Source organism: Pituophis catenifer, unplaced genomic scaffold, assembly GCF_029215685.1.
Source record: "Pituophis catenifer annectens isolate HBS135680 unplaced genomic scaffold, rPitCat1.0.hap2 SCAF_15, whole genome shotgun sequence".
Lineage (NCBI taxonomy): Eukaryota > Metazoa > Chordata > Lepidosauria > Squamata > Colubridae > Pituophis > Pituophis catenifer.
In genome coordinates this window covers 9,955,987-9,969,935 of record NW_027256895.1, presented here as the reverse complement: position 1 = coordinate 9,969,935, position 13,949 = coordinate 9,955,987, and positions in this window count along the sequence as shown.

Sequence of the window (13,949 nt, the reverse complement as noted above, 5' to 3'; positions counted from 1 at the left end):
GTACCCACAACTTCTGAATGTCCCATCACTGGAGGCTTCCGTAACATAGCACCAGAGATGGAAAGATCAAGTTCTGATTTTATATCTCATCAGCCACGGGAGGAGGAGCTCATGCAAATTCCTACAGAAGTCACTAGAAATGTTCTACCTGAAAAAGAAGGTCATGCAGAAGGATAGCTTGAATTCATCTTGAGTTGGAAGGCCTCACTGAAACATCCTGACACCATGCCACTATGGTTACTTGTATTATCTTTCACGGTACTTCCAAAATGTAAGCAAACAGTAAGAAGTGAAAGCCCTTTTGTTTGGTTTAATAATGTGGTCTGTTGACTGAAAATTGTTCTTTTTCTTTGTTTTGTTACATAATTATAAGATATACCTTTATATTACATTAATTATATTGTATTATATTATGCTATATTATTATATTATCTGCTATGCTATGCTATGCTATTCTATGCTATGCTATGCATCATATCATGGTGTCAGGAAGAGCATCCAGCAGGTAAATTCTCAACTCTGTCCAGCCACCCCCTACTTTACCCTGAATTAAGGGATTACAGGATCATAAAAAAGATTTTTTTGCAGTATTATTGTGGTATGACAGGGACGCGGTGGCTCAGTGGCTAAGATGATGAGTTTGTCAATCGAAAGGTCGGCAGTTCAGTGGTTTGAATCCCTAGTGCTGCATAACGGGGTGAGCTCCCGTTCCTTGTCCCAGCTTCTGCCAACCTAGCAGTTTGAAAGCACGTAAAAAATGCAAGTAGAAAAATAGGGACCACCTTTGGTGGGAAGGTAACAGCACTCTGTGTGCCTTTGGCATTTAGTCATGATGGCCACATGACCACGGAGACGTCTTTGGACAGCGCTGGCTCTTCGGCTTTGAAATGGAGATGAGCACTGCCCCCTAGAGTCAGGAATGACTAGCACATATGTGCGAGGGAACCTTTATCTTTGCCTTTTTAAGTATTAACACTCTAATGTTTAGATAACTTAGACTCTTAAAAGATAGGGGGGAGGGAAATCTCTCTCTCTCTCTCTCTCTCTCTCTCTCTCTCTGTGTGTGTGTGTGTGTGTGTGTGTGTGTGTGGACTATGTTTGAAATGTCAATGTTAATCAACATAGGAATGTTTAGATTTTATAACCAAAGCTGAATATATGTTTAATAAGCAACTGCAAACTACAAAACAAAAGATTTCTTGTAAAAGTTTCTGTCTTAAGCCGAATATTGAATACCAAAGTTTTCACTCTATCCTGATTTACCATGTTTCCCCGAAATTAAGACCCTATCTTTTTTTTTTTGAACCCCAAAATAAGCGCTTGGCCTTATTTTCAGGGCGGTCTTATTATTTTGGGGCACATGGAGCAAGATGGGGCTCCTCTTGCCGTCTTACCTGATTTCCAGCTCTGTGTTTAAATATTTTTGGAGAGGGCTTATTTTGGGGGGGAGGTTTATTTTAGCGCATGCGCTCAAAAGCCTGATTGGGCTTATTATCAGGGGATGTCTTATTTTTGGGGAAAGAGGGTATTATTGTGTGGGCATGTTGAGAAAAAGAGAAAATTAGCAAAGTGAAGTAGGTGACAACAACTAAAAAAGAAAAATGAAAAGAAAGACTATTTGGTTTCTAACATCTCTTCTTTTTGTGCTTCTACTAATTTGTAATGTTTATAAACAACTGTTGTCATTTTTTTTTCCCAAGGGGTCTTGTCCAATTTTCAGCTCGCTGAATCTGGACCAGCGGTGGTGAGACCTGGAGAAGTTCTCAACTTAGTTTGCAAAGTGACAGGTGTCTCCATCTCTGTGTCTACTGAATGGCACTGGATGAGAATGTCTCCTGGGAAGGAGGGCCTTGAATGGGTCTCAGCCATAAATGTCAACAGTGGAAGCAAATGGTATGCCGCCTATTTAAAAAACCGAGCCACCATTTCCGCCGATGAAACCAGAAATGAATTCTACCTCCAGATTGATTCTGTGACAGCTGCTGACTCATCTCTGTATTTTTGTACCCGGCTCTGCACGTTGACACAAAAACTATTGAGGCTGTGTAAAAAAAGATGAAATGGATTCAGCAATGCAATTTTTTATCCCACAACGAAGGAGCGGACCATGAAGATGGATCGACTTACGGAAACACCTATATGGATTTCTTGGAATAGGGAAAGAACAAGAACTGTTTTAATAAAGGATTGGAAAGCCTTGACTTTTTTTAATTTTTCCTGAAAATGGATAAAAATGGATTTACCAATTAAAAAGGATTGTATCAGAGGGGGAGGGTATTATAAAAAAATAGAATAGAATAGAATAACAGAGTTGGAAGGGACTTTGGAGGTCTTCTAGTCCAACCCCCTGCTTAGGCAGGAAACCCTACACCACTTCAGACAAATGGTTATCCAACATCTTAAAAACTTCCAGTGTTGGAGCATTCACAACTTCTGGAGGCAAGTTGTTCCACTGATTAATTGTTCTAACTGTCAGGAAATTCCTCCTTAGTTCTAAGTTGCTTTCTCCTTAATTAGTTTCCACCCATTGCTTCTTTTCTTGCCCTCAGGCGCTTTGGAGAATAATCTGACTCCTTCTTTGTGGCAGCCCCTGAGATATTGGAACACTGCTAGGATTGCATTGGATTTTTTGATTGCCGCCGCACACTGTTGGCTCCTATTTAACTGGTTATCCACTAAGACTCCAAGATCCCTCTCACAATTACTCCTATTAAGCCTGGTTTCACCCAGTCTATATGTGTACTTTGGGTTTTTCTTACCTAAGTGATCTTCCCTGTCAGTAAGGACAACTTAATGTTTAAGTGCTGGTGTATCTTTTCCATTATGTTTTCACTTCCTTTCTTTCCACAATTTAAGGCAAAACATAGCACTGAGACATGTTGATAGGACTGAAGGATCTGCAAAAAAAAAAAAAAAAAAAAAAAATCATCAGGAACTTCATACAGACGTGACATTTCAAAATCTCTCCATCTCAGTTTATCAAAGAACAGAAACTGGTCCATGAGCCAATCTTATAACAAACTCAGGTTTTAAGGTTGAATTTATTATTCACCATGCAATAGAGGAGGAGCTCATGCAAAACTTTATGAGATGCAATGCTAATGCTTTGCTTCAAAATAAGCCCATTCACTAGGAGTTCCTCACTTTCTTTGATGTTCAGGGACCATCCTAGATGGCTATCATAGCATTGTGGTTCTTTGCCTTTTGCTTCTTAGCGCTTCCACGATGTAAGAATACTTAATGGAAAATTATTAGACCATTATTTCGTCAGTGATGTTGTTTGTTGATTGAAATCTTTTCTTTTTTCCCAAGGAGTCTTCTCAGACATTCACCTTGTAAAATCTGGGCCAGAAATGGTGAGACCTGGAAGTCAACTCAACCTAGTTTGTAAAGTCACAGGTTCCTCCATGGATACTTCATCAGCTGCTTGGCATTGGGTCAGGCAACCACCTGGAAAAGGTCTTGAATGGGTCTCAGCAATACATCCCAGCAGTGGGGGCAAATGGTATGACAATTCTGTAAATGGCCATGCCACCATCTCTGCAGATGAGTCCAGGAATGAATTATCCCTCTGGCTGAATTCTGTCACAGCTGCAGACTCATCTGTGTATTTCTGTGCCTGAGACTTCACAATGAGACAGGATCTATATGGACTGTGTAAAATAAGAGGAATTTGTATTCACAAAGTAGATGGAGGAAGGGAAGGAGAGGGAGGGAGGGAGAGGAAGGGAGGGAGGGAGAGGGAGAGAGAAGGAGATGGTTGACCAAACAAGGTAAACTAATTTCATTTTGAGAAATGTTAATTAGTTTTATTAGATCACTATTGACAGAGTTTTACTGTATCTATGTCAAAATTCCCCTTCATGGATTACTGCCTTGTCATGGCGAAGGGGCTTGCGTAGCTCAATGAAGCTATGAGCTATGCCATGGAGGGCCACCCAAGACAGACAGGTCATAGCAGAGAGCTCTGACAAAATGTGATCCACTGGAGAAGGAAATGGCAACCCACTCCAGTATCTTTGCCATGAAAACCCCATGGACAGTACCAAAAGGCAAAAAGATATGACGCTGGAAGATGAGCCCCTCAGGTCAGAAAGTGTCCAATATGCTACTGGGGAAGAGCAGAGGGCTAGTACTGGTAGCGCCAGAAAGAGTGAAGCAACTGGGCCAAAGCCGAAAGGACACTCAGCTTGGATGTATCTGGAGGTGAAAGGAAAGTCCGATGCTGCAAAGATATTTTCTCCATAGGAACCTGGAATGTAAGATCCATGAATCAAGGCAAGCTGGACGTGGTCAAACAAGAGATGACAAGATTGAACATCGACATTTTAGGAACCAGTGAACTAAAATGGACAGGAATGGGTGAATTTAATTCAGATGACCATCAGGTATACTACTGCAGGCAAGAATCCCTCAGAAGTAATGGAGTAGCCTTCATAGTCAGTAAAAGAATAGGAAAAGCAATACTAAGATACAATCCCCAAAATGACAGAATTATCTCAGTTCGAATCCAAGGCAAACCATTCAATATCACAGTAGTCCAAGTCTATGCCCCAACCACTAGTGCTGAAGAGAATGAAATTGACTGGTTCTATGAAGCCCTACAGCACCTTATAGAATTAACACCAAAAAATGATGTCCTTATCATCATGGGGGATTGGAATGCTAAAGTAGGAAGCCAAAGGATAACTGGAATAACAGGCAAGTTTGGCCTTGGAGTACAAAATGAAGCAGGGCACAGGCTGATAGAATTCTGTCAAGAGAATACAATGGTCATAGCAAACACTCTTTTCCAACAACCCAAGAGATGACTCTACACATGGACATCACCAGGTAGGATTTCGAAGAGGCAGAGGAACTAGAGATAAAATTGCCAACATATGCTGGATCATGGAGAAAGCTAGGGAGTTCCAGAAAAACATCTACTTCTGCTTCATTGACTATGCTAAAGCCTTTGATTGTGCGGATCACAACAAATTGTGGCAAGTTCTTAAAGAGTTGGGAGTACCAGACCATTTTATTTGTCTCTTGAGAAACCTATATGCAGGTCAAGAAGCAACAGTGAGAACTGGACATGGAACCACTGATTGGTTTCAAAATTGGGAAAGAGTCCGACAAGGCTGTATCCTGTTGCCCTGCCTATTTAACTTATATGCAGAGCACATCATAGAAAGGCGGGGCTGGATTAATCAAAAGTTGGAATTAAGATTGCCAGGAGAAATATCAACAACCTCAGATATGCAGATGGTACCACTCTAATGGCAGAAACTGAAGAGGAACTAAAGAGCATCTTAATGAGGGTGAAGAAGGAGAGTGCAAAAATTGGCTTGAAACTCAACATTAACAAAACTAAGATCATGGCATCTGGCTCTCTAAATTCCTGGCAAATAGATGGGGAAGAAATAGAGGTAGTGACAGATTTTTTATTCCTGGGCTCCAAGATCATCACAGATGGGGACTGCAGGGGACTGCAGCCAAGAAATTAAAAGACACTTTCTCCTGGGGAGGAAAGCTATGGCAAATCTAGATAGCTTACTAAAAAGCAGAGACATCACCCTGCCAACAAAAGTGCGTATGGTCAAGGCTATGGTTTTCCCAGTTGCAATGTATGGCTGGTGAAAGTTAGACCACAAAAAAGGCTGAGCGCCAAAGAATTGAGGCCTTTGAACTATGGTGCTGGAGAAGACTCCTGCAAATCCCTTGGACTGCAAGGCGAACAAACCAGTCAGTCCTAGAGGAGATCAACCCTGACTGCTCTTTAAAAGGCCAGATCCTGAAGATGAAACTCAAATCCTTTGGCCGCCTAATGAGAAGGAGGACTCATTGGAGAAGAGCCTAATGCTGGGAATGATTGAGGGCAAAAGAAGAACGGGACGACAAAGAATGAGGTGGCTGGATGGAGTCATTGAAGCAGTAGATTTGAGCTTAAATGGACTCTAGGGGATGGTAGAGGACAGGAAGGCCTGGAGGAACATTGTCTATGGGGTTGCGATGGGCTGGACATGACTTCGCAACTAACAACAAATATCAAAATTGAATAGCAGAGGGGACAGGATACAACATCACCTATCTCCAGTCTACAACACAGTCCTTTCAACAGTTCCAAGAAGGCTCCACACCCATTTGCACCACTTGGGTGATTCTGAAGACACAGATAAACCTCCAGGTGACCTTAGTGACTTGCTAAAAGAATGCAAATGACCAGCTGCCTGCAAGGAGTATAAATCCTTCCATTCCCGACCATCCAGTCAGAGCTGAAGAAGCTTCTTGGATGAGAAGTGAAATATCTTCAAAGAAAAACCAGGAAGTCTGGTTGCCTCTTGAAAAAAGCACCTTTGGGACAACCATGACCTGGATGACTGAGAATCTCCATAGACACCTAAACCACAAGATGAGGAGGTCACACCATTCTGTCTTTACTTCATCAGCTCTTTGCTGATACTACACATGACCATGTCCAAAAAGTGTTGTGAGATTTCATTTTAACTACAAATGCTTTCTTATTCATAAAATTGGCATAGAAATACCCAAGGAATGGGCATTCATAAGAAATGGACGAATACGTGTGTTCTATCATGTCAAAGCCTCTACTTAAAATAGCAATTATCAACCAAAGATCTGGTCCCAGTTGTGGCTATAAGCCTAGAACTGTCTCATCCAGATACACTTCATCTTGTTTATACAAAAAACAAACAAACATGTCTACTAGATTTGAATGCACTTCTGGATTCCATCTCATATTTATACAGGTCCTGGCAGGATGTATGCAAAGCCCATAAGACTTTCACTTCCTATTCAAACTCTCATTCACCTTCTTCAGGCTCCTCTCAAAACTCATCCTTCTAAACTTCTTCACGATGGCACCCCACTTTTTGATTCTCGCCATGCTGGCTGCCTTCTTGAAAGGTTTGTAGCTTGGACCATGTTAAGCATTTTTCACATTCAAAGGAAATTTCATCCCTTAATCATGGCTCCTACTTCCTAACTATTATCCAATTGTCTCTGGTCTTTTTTCATAAGATGGCCTTTCCCAGGTAACTCTGACCCAGTCAGACCCAGTGCTGAAGAAACCAGGAGAATCCCATAAACTGACTTGCGCTGCCACTGGATTCAACGTTAACTGCTACTATATCTAGTGGATCAGACAGAGACCTGGCCAAGGACTGGAATGGCTTCTTTACTATTACTCATCTATTGACAACTCTTATTCACCAACAATCCAAGGATGGTTTACTGCCTCCAAAGACAGTTCCAATTTCTATCTGCAAATGAACAACCTAAAAGCTGAAGACAAAGCTGTCTATTACTGTGCAGCAGGCACAGTGAGATAGAACTTAAGGGATCTCATGCAAAAACCTTTCTTTTAACTGCTGAAATGTCTCAACAGGGGACACCCGAGAACCACCAAATGAGTTGTCTAGCCATCTGGAACAAAATCACTCAGGCAGAGAAGGGATGGAACTGAAAAGACAAAACAAATATATCTCAAAATACATTATTACTAGTGTGGTTGACTTTCATTCACTTATAGTTTTCCAGCTAATTTGTTGTGGTTTCCTTCAGATTCTTCTTCTTCAAGGGCCAGATGACATGTCAAAATATCTTCCTTTCCCTTCTTTAGGGATTCATTTCCAAAATGAGAAACCATAGGTAAAGTAAAGGTACAGCACATATGTGCTAGTAGTTCCCGACTCTAGGGGACGGTGCTCATCTCCGTTTCAAAGCTGAAAAGCTAGCACTGTCCAAAGATGTCTCCATGGTCATGTGGCCACCATGACTCAATGCCAAAGGCGCACAGAACGCTGTTACCTTCCCATCAAAAGTGGTCCCTATTTTTCTATTTGCATTTTTTAGGTGCTTTCGAACTGCTAGGTTGGCAGAAGCTGGGACAAGTAACGGGAGCTCATCCTGTTACGCGGCATGAGGGATTCGAACTGCTGAACTGCCGACCTTTCAATTGACAAGCTCAGCATCTTAGCCACTGAGCCACCGTGTCCCTATGAGAAACCATAGTCTTCATTACATTTTTTGAGTTATATGGAATTGCCTTTCTTCTGGATGGATAAGGGGCAACTGATTTTTAAAAAAAACACATGTGAAGGAGAAAACAGACTTAATACAATTAATTGATTGATTAATTAATCTGGGTTTTTTTGTGGGGTGTAAATAGATTGGCTTTGGAGATTGGCTTTATTATAGTTAATCAATTAGCAATTGATAAGGGATAGTATAAAGAAACATGGATATTTGATATTTGATATTTGCTTCAGGACTAATTATGATTACCATTTGGGATGATTTGGGATTGAAGCTGTGGTAATTTTTTCTACAAGTTGATTACAGTAACAGTTTGTTAATAGAAGGTTTTGGAATTTCAGTGTTGCCTTTCTCTTATTGTTTCATTAATTTTCATTATTTTTATATTTTATATTATATGTTTATTGTTATTGTTTTTTCCTGTTAATTATTTTGTTATGAATATAGTTTATAGGTGACAGACTAACAATTTGTAAATAGACTTAGTAGTTTAATAGTTTAAAATTCCTTTGGCCTGTTTCACAAGGGATGGGAAACTAACATTGCTGTATTATATTAATGAGCATTCAACTAGGGAAGAAGTTATCTGTATATGTGTTAAATTTTCTTTTACTTTTTAAAGATCCTTTTTCTTTTTAATGTCTTTTTGCTGAGTCTTTTTTTTTTATTCTTTTGTCCTTTTTTAAATATTTTGGCACTTTGTATTTGAACCTTCTTTGAATAAATCAAGATCACGTGAAGTGTTAATACCACTTTATAATGCCTCGGTAAGGCCACACTTGGCATACTGGATCCAGTTTTGGTCGCCACAATGTAAAAAAGATGTGGAGACTCTAGAAAGAGTGCAGAGAAGAGGAACAAAGATGATTAGGGGACTGGAGGCTAAAACATATGAAGAACGGTTGCAGGATCTGAGTATGTCTAGCTTAATGAAAAGAAGGACTAGGGGAGACATGATAGCAGGCTTCCAATACCTCAGGGGCTGCCACGAAGAAGAGGGAGTCAAGGAGGGGTGGGTTCTACTTACATTTACTACCGGTTTGCAATGGGGCCATGCGCTTCTGCACATGGGCAGATCGTCATTTATGAAATCTGGGTGGGTGGGGGGAGCCTCCTGCCAATTTTACTACCAGTTCTATAGAACCGGACCGAACCAGGAGCAACCCACCATTGGAGTCAAGCTATCAAACCATGTAATAAAGAATATGGCTTCTTTTTTTTTTCTCCAGTAAATTTTTAGTTTAGAATTTAATAACAGAGTTGGAAGGGACCTTGGAGGTCTTCTAGTCCAACCCTCTGCTTAGGCAGGAAACCCTACACCACTTCAGACAAATGGTCATCCAACATCTTCTTAAAAACTTCCAGTGTTGGAGCATTCACAACTTTTGCAGGCAAGTTGTTCCACTTATTAATTGTTCTAACTGTCAGGAAATTTCTCCTTAGTTCTAGGTTGCTTCTCTCCTTGATTAGTTTCCACCCATTGCTTCTTGTCCTAACCTCAGGTGCTTTGGAGAATAGCTTGACTCCCTCATTTTTGTGGCAGCCCCTGAGATACTGGAAGCCTGCTATCATGTCTCCCCTAGTCCTTCTTTTCATTAAACCAGTTCCTGCAACCATTCTTTATATGTTTTAGCCTCCAGTCCCCTAATCATCTTTGTTGCTCTTCTCTGCACTTTTTTTAGAATCTCAACATCTTTTTTACATCGTGGCAACCAAAACTGGATGCAGTATTCCAAGTGTGGCCTTACCAAGTCCTTATAAAGTGGTATTAACACTTCACGTGATCTTGATTCTAGCCCTCTGTTTATGCAGCCTAGAACTGTGTTGGATTTTTTTGGCAGCTGCTGCACACAGCTGGCTCATATTTAAATGGTTGTCCACTAGGACTCCAAGATATATCAATAGAGTCACAATGCACTTGCCCTGCCCTCCTTTTATCTTTGAGGGAATGAAGAAGGGTTTTGTCTGAGATGTTTTCTCAGGTGACAATTCTGACCCGCACTCAGGTTTCTTTTCTCTGACTCTTCCCCTGGTAGTAGCTCTTCCTCCTGTCCTCCAAGATAGTTTTCTTGACACTCTGCAATTGGATTACTGTAAAGTACTCTGCCTAGGACAGCTCTTGAAGTCTATTTCTAATCTGCATCGCTCCAGAACTTAAAGGGATGGACACTTTGGGCATTATAAAGCTTCCACTCTCTGAGTTGCACTTACTCCCACTTCGACATGCTGGTTAACTGAACAAATGTTCCCCGAGTTGTTTCTGGTGAAGTCAGTGCTTCTACATGTGACAACAATGACTTACTGCCAAAATTATGGACCAAAATGTGGTCATAAGTTGAAGATTGTCTGCATTCAGGTACACTCCATCTTCTCTGTAAAAAAAATATACTCTACTAGATTTCTATACACTCCCGGACTTCATGTCCTATTTATACAGTTCTCAGCAGGATTTATGCAAAGCCAACAAGACTTTCACTTCCTATTTAAACTCTCATTCTCCTTCTTCAAGTTCATCTCAAAACTCATTCTTCCAAACTTCTTCACGATGGCACCCCACTTTTTGATTCTCATCATGCTGGCTGCCTTCTTGAAAGGTTTGTAGCTTGGAGCATTTTAAGCATTTTCCACACTCAAGGGAAATTTCACCTTTTAACTATGGCTCCTATTTTCTAACTATTATCCAATTGTCTCTGGTCTTTTTTTGTAAGGTGGCCTTTCCCAGGTAACTCTGACCCAATCAGACCCAGTGCTGAAGAAACCAGGAGAATCCCATAAACTGACTTGCACTGCTACTGGATTCAATGTTAACAGCTACAACATGTTTTGGATCAGACAGAAACCTGGCCAAGGACTGGAATGGATTGTTTACTACTACTCGTCTAGTGACAATTCTTATTCACCATCAATTCAAGGACGTTTTACTGCCTCCAAGGACAGTTCCAACTTGTATCTCCAAATGAACAACCTAAAAGCTGAGGACACAGCTGTCTATTACTGCGCAAGAGACACAGTGAGATAGATCTTAAGGGATCTCATGCAAAAACCTTTCCTGAAAAGTATTTTGGGAGGGGAAATCCGAGAACCACAAAATGAACTGTCTAGCCATCTGGAACAGAATCACTCTGGCAGAGAAGAGATGGAAATGAAAAGACAAAACAAATATACCCCAAAATAAATTATTACTTTATACTTGGTTTCGAACCATAAGAAAGAATGAGTGCCAAAGAATTGGGGCCTTTGAAATATGGTGCTGGAGAAGACTCCTGCAAGTCCCTTGGACTGCAAAGCGATCCAACCAGTCGGTCCTAGAGGAGATCAACCCTGACTGCTCTTTAGAATGCCAGATCCTGAAGATGAAACTCAAATGCTTTGGCCACCTAATGAGAAGGAAGGACTCACTGGAGAAGCGCCTAATGCTGGGAAAGATTGAGGGCAAAAGAAGAAGGGGACGGCAGAGAACGAGGTGGCTGGATGGAGTCACTGAAGCAGTTGGCGTGAGCTTAAATGGACTCCAGAGGATGGTAGGGAACAGGAAGGCATGGAGGAACGTTGTCCATGGGGTTGTGATGGGTTGAACATGACTTCGCAACTAACAACAACAACAACAACAACAAATACTTGATTTGGTTGAACATCATTCATTTATTGGTTTCCAGCTAGTTTGGTTGTGGTTTCCTGCAGGTTTTTCTTCTTCCAGGGCCAGATGACATCTCAAAATGTCCTCCCTTTTCTCTTCAGGGATTCATTTCAGAAAGATTGCTGGGAGTTTTCCCAAGACAAGACATATTTTCCATTAAATGTTTTGAACTGTACGGAATTTCCTCTCCTGCTGTTTTTTTTCCCCCTCACAAATCAAGCTCCATTTTGAGAAGATCTTTCTAGACAGAGCAAAGTTTAAACTAACAACAGGCAGAATGAATTATAGCTCTATTTTAGAAATCTAAAAACAAAAAATCAGCCAAAATAGGAAAACCTTGGAAGTCGGATTTTGCTGTGCTTCCTATCCTTCTTATACCCCAATGTATCAGGGGGGTATTTGTCTCAATTGTTTCCTAATATGTGAGGAGCAATTCTCGTCCTTAGAATATTTTTAGCTCCCTTTCCCATTGTGACAGCTTTTGTGGAGTTCTGTGAAAGTCACATTTGAATTGACATCTTCATTGCTGCTTCTTTGCAAACTGTACTCATTTCTGGATCAAATGACCCCATCAGCATCTAGTTATTGTCAGAGATGGAAGGGACCTTGTAGGTCATCTAGTCCAACCCCCCTCCCACCCAAACAGAAGACCCTACACCATTTCTGACAAATGGCACTCCAATCTCTTCTTGAAAGCCTGCAATGTTGAAGCTCCCACAACTTCTGAAGGCAACTTCTGTTCCATGGGTTGATTGTTCTCATTGTCACAACATTTCTCTTTATTTCTAGGTTAAATCTCTCCTTGATCAGTTTCCATCCACTGTTCCTTGTTTGGCCTTCAGTTTCCTCCTTGGAAAATAGTTTGACCCCTTCCTCTCTGTGGCAACCCCTCAAATATTGGAAGACTGCTATCATGTCTCCCCTGGCCTGGTCCTTCTCTTCACTAAACTAGCCATGCCCAGTTCCTGTAACTGTTCTTCATATGTTTTAGTCTCCAGTCCCCTAATCATCCTGGTTGCTCTTCTCTGCAGTTTTTTCCCTAGAGCCTCAATATCTTTTTTATAGTGTGGTGACCAAAATTTCAGTCTAGGCCAGATTAGGAAGTCAAAGCCATGTAGTTTATTTTCAAGTGTAAGGGCCTAAGATATGCTTCAGTTATTAAAGAGTTACTGATGTCCATTATCATCACCACTTGCATTGTTTTGCAGGCAAGCAAATAGGTAGTTGTTCAGACTGGAAAACTCCCACCTCTCCTATCCTTTCTTCTGAAAAAGATGTGTCACCAGGAATTGAGTTCACCTTCTGACATGTAAACACGGAAATCCGAAGGAGCTGATCTGAAAGGCTTCCAGGTCTTCTTACAAGAGTAAAAGGGACTTGGCCACTATTTTAAAAGATTGTAGGTAGTTTCGGAAATATATAACTAAATAGATACAACCCAGCCCTGAACATTCTTGTATGACAAATGCTGTTAGAGTTGTTTCCAGTGAAATGTTGCTACTAGGCAGCAGTGACTTACTACCAAGAGTACAGTGCCAGTTGTGGTCATAATTCAAGGACTGCTTGCATCCAGATGCACTTCATCCTCTTTGTGAAAAAATATTCTCTATTAAATGTTAGCATACTCCTGGACGTCATCATATATTTATACAGGTCCCAGCAGGATTTATGCAAAGTCAACATGACTTTCACTTCCTATTTAAACTCTCAGGCACCTTCTTCAGCCTCGTCTCAAAACTCATCCCTCCAAACTTCTTCACAATGACAACCCACTTCTTAATTCTCATCGTGCTGGCTGCCTTCTCCAAAGGTCTGTAATTTGCTCCATACTAAGCTTTTTCTAACACTCATATCTTAACTATGGCTCTTACTCTCTAACCATTATCCAATTGGGCTTGGTGTTTTTTTTCATTAGGTGGTTTCTCCCAGGTTGCCCTGACCCAGTCAGACCCAGTGGTGAAGAAACCAGGAGAATCCCATAAACTGACTTGCGCTGCCACTGGATTCGACGTTAATAGCTACAACATGTTTTGGATCAGACAGAAACCTGGCCAAGGACTGGAATGGATTGTTTACTACTACTCGTCTAGTAGCAACTCTTATTCACCAACAATCCAAGGACGGTTTACTGCCTCCAAAGACAGTTCCAACCTCTATCTCCAAATGAACAACCTAAAAGCTGAAGACACAGCTGTCTATTACTGTGCAAGAGACACAGTGAGATAGATCTTAAGGGATCTCATGCAAAAACCTTTCCTGAAAAGTGTTTTGAGAG